Below are 14075 nucleotides of genomic sequence, written 5' to 3' on the forward strand. Positions count from 1 at the left end.
GGACGCCGCGAACATGCACAGCGAGCACCACGGCGTCGAAGCACAAACTGAAACTGAGCAAGAGTGATCACCACATTCATCTCGACGTTTCGACGCCTGGTATGCCACATGCCAATCTCCATAGCTAGACACACACATGAAAAGAAGGGACAACGCGAACATGCACAGCGAGCACCACGGCGTCGAAGCACAAACTGAAAGGGCGCAAAAGCGGTCGCCACATTCATCTCGACGGTCCGACGCCTGGTATGCCACAGGCAAAGCTCCATAGCTACACATACATGAAAAGAAGGGATGCAGCGAACATGCAAAGCGAGCACCACGGCGTCGAAGCACAAACTGAAAGGGCGCACAAGCGGTCCCCACATTCATCTCGACGGTTCGACGCCTGGTGTGCTACAGGCAAAGCTCCATAGCTACAAAAACATGAAAAGAAGGGACGCCGCGAACATGCACAGCGAACACCACGACGTCGAAGCACAAACTGAAAGGGCGCAAAAGCGGTCGCCACATTCATCTCGACGGTCCGACACCTCGTATGCCACAGGATAAGCTCCATAGCTACACACACATGAAGAGAAGGGACGCCGCGAACATGCACAGCGAGCACCACGGCGTCGAAGCACAAACTGAAAGGGCGCAAAAGCGGTCGCCACATTCATCTCGACGGTTCGACGCCTGGTGTGCTACAGGCAAAGCTCCATAGCTACACACACATGAAAAAAAGGGACGCCGCGAACATGCACAGCCAGTACCACGGCGTCGAAGCACAAACTGAAACTGCGCAAGAGTGATCACCACATTCATCTCGACGTTTCGACGCCTGGTATGCGACATGCCAATCTCCATAGCTACACACACATGAAAAGAAGGGACGCCGCGAACATGCACAGCGAGCACCACGGCGTCGAAGCACAAACTGAAAGGGCGCAAAAGCGGTCGCCACATTCATCTCGACGGTCCGACGCCTGGTATGCCACAGGCAAAGCTCCATAGCTACACACGCATGAAAAGAAGGGACGCAGCGAACATGCACAGCGAGCACCACGGCGTCGAAGCACAAACTGAAAGCGCGCAAGAGTGATCACCACATTCATCTCGACGTTTCCACGCCTGGTATGCCACATGCCAAGCTCCATAGCTACACACACATGAAAAGAAGAGACGCTGCGAACATGCACAGCGAACACCACGCCGTCGAAGCTCTAACTGAAAGGGCGCAAAAGCGGTCGCCACATTCATCTCGACGGTCCGACGCCTGGAATGCCACAGGCAAAGCTCCCTAGCTACACACACATGAAAAGAAGGGACGCCGCGAACATGCAGAGCGAACACCACGACGTCGAAGCACAAACTGAAAGGGCGCAAAAGCGGGCGCCACATTCATCTCGACGGTCCGACACCTGGTATGCCACAGGCAAAGCTCCATAGCTACACACACATGAAAAGAAGGGACGCCGCGAACATGCACAGCGAGCACCACGGCGTCGAAGCACAAACTGAAAGGGTGCAAGAGAGATGACCACATTCATCTCGACGTTTCGACGCCTGGTATGCCACATGCCAATCTCCATAGCTACACACACACATGAAAAGAAGGGACGCCGCGAACATGCACAGCGAGCACCACGGCGTCGAAGCACAAACTGAAAGGGCGCAAAAGCTGTCGCCACATTCATCTCGACGGTCCGACGCCTGGTATGCCACAGGCAAAGCTCCACAGCTACACACACATGAAAAGTAGGGACGCCGCGAAAATGCACAGCGAGCACCACGGCGTCGAAGCACAAACTGAAAGGGCGCAAAAGCGCTCGCCATATTCATCTCGACGGTTTGACGCCTGGTGTGCTACAGGCGAAGCTCAATAGCTACAGAAACATGAAAACAAGGGATGCCGCGAACATGCACAGCGAGCACCCCGCCGTCGAAGCAGAAACTGAAAGAGCGCAAAAGCGGTCGCCACATTCATCTCGACGGTCCGATGTCTGGTGTGCCACAGGGAAAGCTCCATAGCTTCACAAACATGAAAAAAGGGACGCGGGGAACATGGACAGCGAGCACCAGGGCGCCGACGCACGAACGGAAAGGGCGCAAACGCGGTCGCTACATTGATCTTGATGGAACGACGCTTGCTCTGCCACAGGTAAAGCGCCATTGCTGAGCACACATGCAAAGAAGAGACGCCGCGAATATGCACAGCGAGCACCACGGCGTCGAAGCACGAACAGGAAGGGTGAAAACGCGGTCGCCACATTAATCTCGACGGAGCGATGCGTGGTGTGCCACAGAGAAAGCGCTATTGCTAATCACACATGCAAAGAAGAGTAACCGCGAACATGCACAGCGAGCATGCCAAGGAACATACATGCGAAGGAATCTACGCACTGCCTTCTTGCGGATGGACCGCTGTAACCTTGCCATGGCAGCTGTCTTCTGCGGGCCCAGGCGGACTCCAGATTTGCGGATGATGTGGCGAGGAACAGAAGCTCACCATTAGGAAAGCGGCACTTTTGCGGCTGGAGAGTAATCCCTGATGACGTAATGGCCTATAGTACTGTCGAAAGCCACCTAAGATGATCGTCGAAGTTTCCGGCGTAGACGATGACGTCATTCAAGTTAACAAGACATGTGTGCCACTTCAATCCTGCTAACACCGTGCCCATGACGTACTGGAACGTTGCAGGTTCCGACCACAGTCCGAATGGCCTGACCTTGAACGCGTAGGGCCGTTTCGCCTGATGAAGGCGGTCTTATCGCGATCACCCTCGCCGGCTTTTATTTTCCAGTAGCCAGACTTGAGGTCCATCGACGAGAAGTATATAACGCTGCAGAGTCGATCTAATGAGTCGTCTATCCGTGAGATTGGGTTTACGTGCTTCTTCCTGATCTTGTTCAGTCGACAATAATCGACGGAGAAACGCAGGGTTTTGTCCTTTTTCTTCACCACGGCAACAGGAGATTCTCACTGGTTTTTTTGACGGCTTGATGATGTCGTTACACAGCATTACTTCGACTTGTCTTATAGCTTCACGTTCTCTCGTCGAAACTTGATAATGGCTCTGGCGGAGTGGTCTAGCGTACTCTTCGGTTATTATGCGATGCTTTGTGACTGGAGTTTGTTGAATCCTCGATGACATCGAAAAGCACTCTTTGTATCGTCGAAGCAGACTTCTGAGGTGTTGCTGCTTGCTCATGGGGAGACTTGGATTTATGTCGAAGTCTGGTTCGTGAACTACGGTCGTCGGGGCAGATGCGGCAGAATCCGAGTGGATAAATGCATTGCTGGTTTCCACAATTTCCTCGATGCAAGCGAATGTCGTGCCCTTGTTGATGTGCTTGAACTCCTGGCTGAAGTTGGTTAGCATCACTTCAACTTTCTCTCCGTGCTGTCGAGCGAACCGTCTTGCGACGCAGATTTCACGGTCGAGCAGTAGACGTTGGCCGCCCTCGATGGCGCTTACTATGTCTGGGGGTGCTTCGGTGCCAACGGTTATAACTAGGCTTGAGCGAGAGGGAATGCTCACTTGACTCGAGCACATTCAAGGCGTGGCGACCCCGAGAGCTCTCCGGCGATATCGCTTGATCTTCCGGCAGCGTTATCGATTTCGACTTCAGGTCGGTAATTGCGCCGTGTTGGTTCAAGAAGTCCATGCCGAGAATGACGTATCGTGAACACTGTTGGAAGATAACGAAGGTGGCAGGGTAAGACCGCTCATGAACGGTAATTCTTGCCGTGCAGATTCCAGTCCTCGTTATGAGGTGTCCTCCCGCGGTCCAAATTTGAGGACCTTCCCATGCAGCCCTAGCTTTCTTAGCTGGGCGACAAGGGGGTCCACTCATAACGGAGTAATCGGCTCCTGTGTCCAATAACGCGGTAACTGCGTGGCCATCGAGAAGCACGTCGAGGTCGGTGGTCCTTTGTCTTGCGTGTCAGTTAGGCCTTGTGGTCGGATCACTGCTGCGTCGCGTTGACCTGTGGCAGATACGTGACATCGTCATGTCGTCTTTCGTCGGCGTATTCTTTGCTTCCAGACTTCATCGGGATGGCGGCGTCTCGCTATGTCGTCGAGACACGTTTTCGGCGTCTTGGTTGGCGGCGGAGGATCTTCGTCGACCTTCAACCGCACCTCCATCGGTTGCTGTATTTAGTTTTCCAGATATGGGCTCGCAGACCGGCTTCGGGCTGAGCCAGTGTATGGTCGGCGTTGTGGCAACAGGTAGCGGCCTGGTGAGGGCGAACGGGACGGTCGTCGGGAACTCCAATGAATGGCGACGAGGTAGTCGGCGACGTCATGAGGGCGCTCCCCAAGCTGTGGACGCGCCATGTTCACGGCGAGCACTCTCAGTTCCAAGTCGCGGTATGGGCATCGGCGGTACACATGGCTGGCTTCTCTGCAGAGATGGCAGAGCGGGCGGTGGGTGTGGGCTTGCCGAATGTACGCCTTCCTCACGTAGCTGCGCTGGGCGATGGGTGGGCATGCTGGCGGGGGCGGTGGGGGTGTACGATGGAATTACGGCATTACAGGACCCTGGTGCGATCGCGGAGGACCTTGACGGCCGGCGACGGCAGCGTAGGTCATCGCTTTCGGCTGGGGCTCCGGTGAAAGTGGTTGCACCTCAGGAACTCGAAGCGATCGCTGAACCTCTTCTTTGACGATGTCGGCGATTGAGGCCATTTGAGGCTGCGACCTTGGAAGGAGCTTCTGCAGTTACTCGCGAACGACCGCTGTTATGTCTCCAGCAGATCGTCGCTGCCATGTGCCTGAACATCGGTGCAGTTTGCAGTCAGAGGTCAGCAGTTATATCGCCTTGTCCGCATATCGAGCGTACCCTCAATAGTTGTGGCTTCAGAAATAAATTCGGCAATGGTCTCAGGCGGGTTGCATATCAATCCGGCGAAAAGCTCTTGCTTCAAACCGCACACACGGAAGCGAAATTCTTTGTCTTGCGACATGTCTGAGTCTCGATTGCGAGAAAGCGTTTGATTAAGTCTAAACCTCAGCAGGGGAAGCTTATATCGCCTTTCCGTTTCTCTACCACGGTTGCGCTTTAAAACCGCGGCGCTGCAAGTTTGCTTTCCTTTCCTTCCCTCTTCTCCGCCCTTAAACTGGCTCTCTTAACTACACGCAGAGGCAAGAAACAGCGCGCGCTTTAGATCCTATAGATGAGTTGATTATTTACAATTATTATTAGGGTTATAATTATATTCGAGTGCTGATTGCCGTGTTATAGTTTGTTAACGAAACTACCCCTCAAGTCTAAATATTGTAAGGCAGTTTGTCGTGTGCGTATCATGGCCACGCATGCTTATATCGCCTTTCCGTTTCTCTACCACGGTTGCGCTTTAAAACCACGGCGCTGCAAGTTTGCTTTCCTTTCCTTCCCTCTTCTCCGCCCTTAAACTGGCTCTCTTAACTACTACACGCAGAGGCAAGAAACAGCGCGCGCTTTAGATCCTATAGATGAGATGAATATTTACAATTATTATTAGGGTTATAATTATATTCGAGTGCTGATTGCCGTGTTATAGTTTGTTAACGAAACTACCCCTCAAGTCTAAATATTGTAAGGCAGTTTGTCGTGTGCGTATCATGGCCACGCATGCTTATATCGCCTTTCCGTTTCTCTACCACGGTTGCGCTTTAAAACCACGGCGCTGCAAGTTTGCTTTCCTTTCATTCCCTGTTCTCCGCCCTTAAACTGGCTCTCTTAACTACTACACGCAGAGGCAAGAAACAGCGCGCGCTTTAGATCCTATAGATGAGATGAATATTTACAATTATTATTAGGGTTATAATTATATTCGAGTGCTGATTGCCGTGTTATAGTTTGTTAACGAAACTACCCCTCAAGTCTAAATATGTCGCGGACAACACCAGCCCCTTTCCACATAAGTATGAGGCTCGGAGCAGGAGCTATGGCGCTTGAAAGTAACCGCTGGCTTGACGAACCAACCGACTGAGCTACCTTTCCGGGCAACATTGAAGGATCGCGAGTTCAAATCACAAGTTATGTTCCTTTTTTTCCCCCTTTTTTTCTTTCTTTTTAATGTCTTTTCCTTCATTTTATCACTGTACGGAAACCCTCCTAAAAAAAAAAGGTTATATATCCTCAATTATGTGCGGCCACACATGTGCAGGTCATAAATACCAGGTTCTCTAGCCGAGTGCCATCCATGCGGTATAACCGAGCTGAGATTGGTCCACCTTGACTGATCAAATAGGGCACCACTGTAGGTTAAATGAGGCGTACAACTCCTGCGGGACCCGCCGTGGTTGCTCAGTGGTCATGGTGTTAGACTGCTGACCACGAGGTCGCGGGATCGGACCCCGGCCACGGCGGCCGCATTTCGATGGGGGCGAAATGCGAAAACACCCGTGTACTTAGAATTAGGTGCACGTTAAAGAACCCCAGGTGGTCGAAATTTTCGGAGTCCTCCACTACGGCGTGCATAATCAGAAAGTGGTTTTGTCACGCAAAACCCCATAATTCAATTTTTAATTTAACTCCCGCGGGGACGGTAGAGTATCCGTCTCCAGTGCAAGAGGACCCTGATTCAAATCCCGGTGCAGCGCAATTCTCCACCGGAAAATAAAAAAAAAAACGTGTGTTGAGAAAATTGCACAAACAGGCCTGGAGTGCGGCCTGATCCCGGTGACCAGAACCGGTAACGCACTCTCTCACCAGAGCAGGATTGGCCACCCTGGTGCAGTACTGGGCCACAACCTCCTATATGAATACAACAATCAAACCCCGGCCCTCAGTCCCCAGCAGCCGCGAAGCAACTGACCACGGCGGCGGTCAGATCTGTGACGCTGCAGAGGGTGCTAAGAATACCTGGCTCCGGTCAGGCCGCCATTGGAATCTGAACCTGGCAACGTTTAACGTTAGAACGCTATCTAGCGAGGCTAGTCTAGCAGTGTTATTGGAGGAATTAGAGGGTAGTAAATGGGATATAATAGGGCTCAGTGAGGTTAGGAGGACAGAAGAAGCATATATAGTGCTAAAAAGAGGGCATGTACTGTGTTACCGTGGCTTAGCAGAGAGACGAGAACTAGGAGTCGGATTCCTGATTAATAAGGAAATAGCTGGTAACATACAGGAATTCTATAGCATTAACGAGAGGGTGGCAGGTCTTGTTGTGAAGCTTAATAAGAGGTACAAATTGAAGGTGGTACAAGTCTATGCCCCTACATGCAGTCATGATGACCAGGAAGTCGAAAGCTTTTATGAAGACGTGGAATCGGTGATGCGTAAAGTCAAAACAAAATACACTATACTGATGGGCGACTTCAATGCCAGGGTAGGCAAGAAGGAGGCTGGAGACAAGTCAGTGGGGGAATATGGCATAGGCTCTAGGAATAGCAGAGGAGAATTATTAGTAGAGTTTGCAGAACAGAATAATATGCGGATAATGAACACCTTTTTCCGCAAGCGGGTTAGTCGAAAGTGGACGTGGAGGAGCCCGAATGGTGAGACTAGAAATGAAATCGACTTCATACTCTGCGCGAACCCTGGCATCATACAAGATGTAGACGTGCTCGGCAAGGTACGCTGCAGTGACCATAGAATGGTAAGAACTCGAATTAGCCTAGACTTGAGGAGGGAACGGAAGAAACTGGTACATAAGAAGCCAATCAATGAGTTAGCGGTAAGAGGGAAACTAGAGGAATTCCGGATCAAGCTACAGAACAGGTACTCGGCTTTAACTCAGGAAGAGGACCTTAGTGTTGCAGCAATGAACGACAATCTCATGGGCATCATTAAGGAGTGCGCAATAGAAGTCGGTGGTAACGGCGTTATACAGGAAACCAGTAAGCTATCGCAGGAGACGAAAGATCTGATCAAGAAACGCCAATGTATGAAAGCCTCTAACCCTACAGCTAGAATAGAACTGGCAGAACTTTCTAAGTTAATCAACAAGCGTAAGACAGCGGACATCAGAAACTATAATATGGATAGCATTGAACAGGCTCTCAGGAACGGAGGAAGCCTAAAAACAGTGAAGAAGAAACTAGGAATAGGCAAGAATCAGACGTGTGCGTTAAGAGACAAAGCCGGCAATATCGTTACTAATATGGATGAGATAGTTCAAGTGGCTGAGGAGTTCTATAGAGATTTATACAGTACCAGTGGTACCCACGACGGTAGTGGAAGAGAGAATAGCCTAGAGGAATTCGAAATCCCACAGGTAACGCCAGAAGAAGTAAAGAAAGCCTTAGGAGCTATGCAAAGGGGGAAGGCAGCTGGGGAGGATCAGGTAACAGCAGATTTGTTGAAGGATGGTGGTCAGATTGTTCTAGAGAAACTGGCCACCCTGTATACGCAATGCCTCATAACCTCGAGCGTACCGGAATCTTGGAAGAACGCTAACATAATCCTAATCCATAAGAAAGGGGACGCCAAAGACTTGAAAAATTATAGACCGATCAGGTTACTGTCCGTTGCCTACAAAGTATTTACTAAGGTAATCGCAAATAGAATCAGGAACACCTTAGACTTCTGTCAACCAAAGGACCAGGCAGGATTCCGTAAAGGCTACTCAACAATAGACCATATTCACACTGTCAATCAAGTGATAGAGAAATGTGCAGAATATAACCAACCCTTATAATATAGCGTTCATTGATTACGAGAAAGCGTTTGATTCAGTCGAAACCTCAGCAGTCATGGAGGCATTACGGAATCAGGGTGTAGATGAGCCATATGTAAAAATACTGAAAGATATCTATAGCGGCTCCACAGCCACCGTAGTCCTCCACAAAGAAAGTAACAAAATCCCTATAAAGAAAGGCGTCAGACAGGGAGATACGATATCTCCAATGCTATTCACAGCATGTTTACAGGAGGTATTCAGAGGCCTGGAGTGGGAAGAATTGGGGATAAAAGTTGATGGAGAATACCTTAGCAACTTGCGATTCGCTGATGATATTGCCTTGCTTAGTAACTCAGGAGACCAATTGCAATGCATGCTCACTGACCTGGAGAGGCAAAGCAGAAGGGTGGGTCTGAAAATTAATTTGCAGAAAACTAAAGTATTGTTTAACAGTCTCGGAAGAGAACAGCTGTTTACGATAGGTAGCGAAGCACTGGAAGTGGTAAGGGAATACATCTACTTAGGGCAGGTAGTGACCACGGATCCGGATCATGAGACTGAAATAACCAGAAGAATAAGAATGGGCTGGGGTGCGTTTGGCAGGCATTCTCAAATCATGAACAGCAGCTTGCCACTATCCCTCAAAAGGAAAGTGTATAACAGCTGTGTGTTACCAGTACTCACATATGGGGCAGAAACCTGGAGGCTTACGAAAAGGGTTCTGCTGAAATTGAGGACGACGCAACGAGCTATGGAAAGAAGAATGATGGGTGTAACGTTAAGGGATAAGAAAAGAGCACATTGGGTGAGGCAACAAACGCGGGTAAACGACATCTTAGTTGAAATCAAGAAAAAGAAATGGGCATGGGCAGGACATGTAATGAGGAGGGAAGATAACCGATGGTCATTAAGGGTTACGGACTGGATTCCAAGGGAAGGGAAGCGTAGCAGGGGGCGGCAGAAAGTTAGGTGGGTGGATGAAATTAAGACGTTTGCCGGGACAACATGGCCACAATTAGTACATGACCGGGGTAGTTGGAGAAGTATGGGAGAGGCCTATGCCCTGCAGTGGGCGTAACTAGGCTGATGATGATGATGATGCTGATGATGATGATGATGATGATGAAACCTCAGCAGTCATGCAGGCATTACGGAATCAGGGTGTAGAAGAGCCATATGTAAAAATACTGCAAGATATCTATAGCGGCTGCACTGCCACCGTAGTCCTCCATAAAGAAAGCAACAAAATCCCAATAAAGAAAAGCGTCAGGCAGAGAGATACGATCTCTCCAACGCTATTCACAGCGTGTTTACAGGAGGTACTTAGAGACCTGGATTGGAAAGAATTGGGGATAGGAGTTAATGGAGAATGCCTTAGTAACTTCCGATTCGCTGATGATATTACCTTGCTTAGTAACAGAGGGGACCAATTGCAATGCATGCTCACTGACTTGGAGAGGCAAAGCAGAAGGGTGGGTCTAAAATTAATCTGCAGAAAACGAAATTAATGTTCAAGAGTCTGGAAATAGAACGGCAGTTTACAATTGGTAGGGAGGCACTGCAAGTGGTAAGGGAATACATATACTTAGGGCAGGTAGTGACCGCGGATCCGGATCATGAGACTGAAATAATAAGAAAAATAAGAATGGGCTGGGGTGCGTTTGGCAGGCATTCTCAGATCATGAACAGCAGGTTGCCATTATCCTTCAAAAGAAAAGTGTAAAAGAAAAGTGTGTCTCTTACTAGTACTCCCCTACTGGGCTTACCTATGGAGGCTTACGAAAAAGGTTCTACTTAAATTCAGGACGACGCAACAAGCTATGGAAAGAAGAATGATAGGTGCAACTTTAAGGGATAAGAAAATAGCAGATTGGTTGAGGGAACAAACGAGAGTTAATGACATCTTAGTTGAAATCAAGAAAAAGAAATGGGGGGGGGGGGCATGGGCAGGACATTTAATGAGGAGGAAGGATAACCGACGGTCATTAAGTGTTACGGACTGGATTCCAAGAGAAGGGAAGCGTAGCAGGGGGCCGCAGAAAGTTAGGTGGGCGGATGAGATTAAGAAGCTTGCAGGGACGACATGGCCACAATGAGCACATGACCGGGGTAGTTGGAGAATTATCGGAGAGGCCTTTGCCCTGCAGTGGGCATAGCCAGGCTGATGATGATGATGATGATGATGATGTCTGGGTCGGCGTGCCTGAAGAGGCGAGTAATCTCCTCCGTAAAAACCTCGTTCGTCGGCTGTATGCTGGTTTCCAGTAGAGCTTGGGCTCGCTCTTTGTGCAGGACGCTGGTGAACTTCTGCAAGAAGCCGCTGCGGAACAGGTTCCATGTAGGCAGGATTGATTCTAGGTTGTCAAACCACGTCCTGGCGTCGTCTTCTAAGGTGAAGCACACATGTCGGAGCTTGTTGTCGGAGTCCCCGTTGTTGAATGCAGCGACCCTTTCATTTGTTCCCAGCGAGTTATCCGGATCTTCAAATGATGATCCACGGAAGGTCGGCGGCTCCCTGGGCTGTTGCAGCACGATGGGGGACGCTGGGGCTGCCATTGTGGTTGTCTTGGCTACGATGCTCCTTGTCGTCTTAGGCAAAAGTCCGTGTTTCGGGGGCAGTCCTTGCAGCTTGCGGCTACCTTGCTGGTTCTTGGCGACGTTGGCGTTATCTTCTGCGTTCCAGGTTGGGTCACTGCTTTGTGGGGGTGGGGGGTGGGGGGGGGGCGTCCGGTACATGAATACAAAGCACCTCTCTCCGATGTCACGTAGTAGTGACGTTAAAGAATGCAGCAGCAATACTGTGAAAGACGAAACTAACTTTTATTGCGCGAACCTGTGACTACAAAAACAGACTACATTTAAAGCACAATGACAGCGGCGAACACAGTCGGCGATCGTTGAAATGTGATCTGTCGGTCAAGTGCATCGACTTTTATACACGAGCCATCGCACGTTCTAGACTGATGGCTGGTGCCCACGTGTCTTCCAAAAAGTTCTACACCATTGACGTCGCGCATGCATGCAATCAGATTATACAAGGTTCGGGGACAACAGACAGCAGATAGAACCATCGATAACATTAGTGAAACTTCCGATACATACAGGCGCGTCCCGCGCTGAGCGATAACATTTGTTACACGGTGAAAAGCGCTCACCCGAAAAAGATGAACAAGTCCACGTGTCAATATTGATCTGGACGATGCGATGCCTAGTGTGCCGCAGGGTAAGCGCCATTTCTACGCACAGATGCAAATAAGAAACGTCGCGAACGTGCACAGCGAGCACCGCGGCGTCTGAGCAAAGCGCTATGCACGAAAGCGAGCTTTCTGGTAGAAATGACGCCTCTTTTGTGGGGCGATCTTTTAGTACTACTTCGCACTTTTAATATTGCAGGCTAATAATATTTAACACAAAAGGCCCGCGCTGCCGGCGTTTTGTTTCATGATGTTTGCTTGCGGTCTGTCATTCTCAAAATTCCGAGGGAAAACGTTGTAAAGATGCAAGACAAAGTGTGAGCAACTTTTGTGCCTTGTAGAATACTTCAAGCATCAGAAAAAAATAAATAACGTAACGATGAATGTAACTCATAGAGTTTCGTGCGATAACTACTACACGGTACTCCGGCGCTAGTGCCTACGGAAGCTGCAACAAGAACGGTTATACCAGCGTGGGAAGTACATGGATTTGCCTAAACTTCGTCCTTTTGGCTTCAAACGGCTTTGTGACTTTGTAACCGTGCGATTTTCAACTATGTGTTGCGTAATAAATGTTTAAACAAACATCATTGGAATTGTCCGACGCAGGATTCGAACACGAGAACTCTAGCACAGAAGCCTGATATTGCAACCATTACACCATGGATGCATGCATCGACAAGCGAATGAAACACCTTTATTAATTAGACGCTTGGCGCGTTTTGATTTGGCTACCTGGAAAAACTCAATCGTTGCAATTAATAGCAATTGTGCGCGTCCGCGGCGTCTTCTGCACTTCCAGTAGTATGGATTGCCTGAAACTAACGACAATAAGATTTATATCGCTTAATATACAAAGCCACAAGAACGTCTGAATCCACGGCGGCCGCATTTCGATGACGGCGAAATGCGAAAACACCCGTGGTACTTAGATTTAGCTGCACGTTAAAGAATCCCAGGTGGGCAAAATTCCCGGAGCCCTCCACTACAGCGTGCCTTATAATCAGAAAGTGGTTTTGGCGCGTAAAACTCCATAATATATGAACGTCTGAATCCGCAAGCACGAATATCAGACAAATCCACGCACGTCCCATCATTCCCATAGTGGCACAACGACTGCAGAGCCAGAGTTCCCTCTAGTAATTATTGTGTGGAACACTATGGTGCAATTGCTATTCCTGGAGCCGCCGTTATGTTCTAGAAGAGGTCGCGTACCCAATATGTATGCATGAAAAAGAAATTGGCTTGGGATTAGCTAAGCTCTAAGCCTGGCTATCTCGAAGCGAAAAGGTTCGGTGATGCTTCTGATTTAGCCTATGGTTATATATATGCTTGCGGTTTAGCTTATGTTTATGCTTTATGATTTAGCCTATGGATATGCTTACGGTTTAACTTATGGATATGCTTATGGTTTAAGTTATGGATATGCTTACGGTTTAGCTTATGGTTATGTTTTATGATTTAGCCTATGGTTATGCTTACGGTTTCACTTATGGATATGCTTTGGTTAGCTTATGGTTATGCCATATGGGTGCCTTGTGTAGTTATGCAACTTGCTTATCAATGATATATACCATAAGTTATGCAGGATTATTAAACCAGGGGGGGGGACACTCCGTATACATCCCATTGGCCGTTTTCGAGCAGACGCTCTTTCGACGCTAGCGCCAAGGTCCCCTTCAGTTACGGCCCTGACCAATGGGCGACGCATTAAGCAAAAGGGCGGCGCACATGATTGTTTACGTTGTCATGGCAACAGCAACAGCAGCCGCGCGGCACTTCCTCTCCCAAACGTCTTTCTTTCCTTTTTGTTTTTATTATGCCGACCCGCTCCACTCCCTTTCCCCCTTTCCCCCATGCCGCGCGCGCCGCTCACTTTGTTTTTACCCGTAAGCGGCGCGTTTTTTCTTTTTTATAGCGCGCTTGTTACCGCGCGCCACGCGCCAGCTCGCAAGCAATGCGCGCGCTACGCCGCGCATTGGCATTGCATGCGAGCTGGCGCGTGGTGCGCCGTGGGCTATGCGTTGGCACGCACGCAGTCTTGCCCATACTTATATTATACCAGCATGTGCCGGGACATAAAAAAAATTCCACTTCCAACACAACAGATGTTTAGTCTCGCTTTATTGACTTCGTTTCCGAAAAGAGATTTTTCTTACAACGTGGTGTGATACACGCTCAAAAAATGAGCAAAAGTGAGAGGTGCATGACATATACAAGAGTACTAAAGACAAGAGTTCACTGATGGTGAAATAACAAAAGAAAGTGCTAGAAAACGCGAAGGC

This window comes from Dermacentor variabilis, chromosome 6, assembly GCF_050947875.1.
Source record: "Dermacentor variabilis isolate Ectoservices chromosome 6, ASM5094787v1, whole genome shotgun sequence".
Taxonomy (NCBI): Eukaryota; Metazoa; Arthropoda; class Arachnida; order Ixodida; family Ixodidae; genus Dermacentor; species Dermacentor variabilis.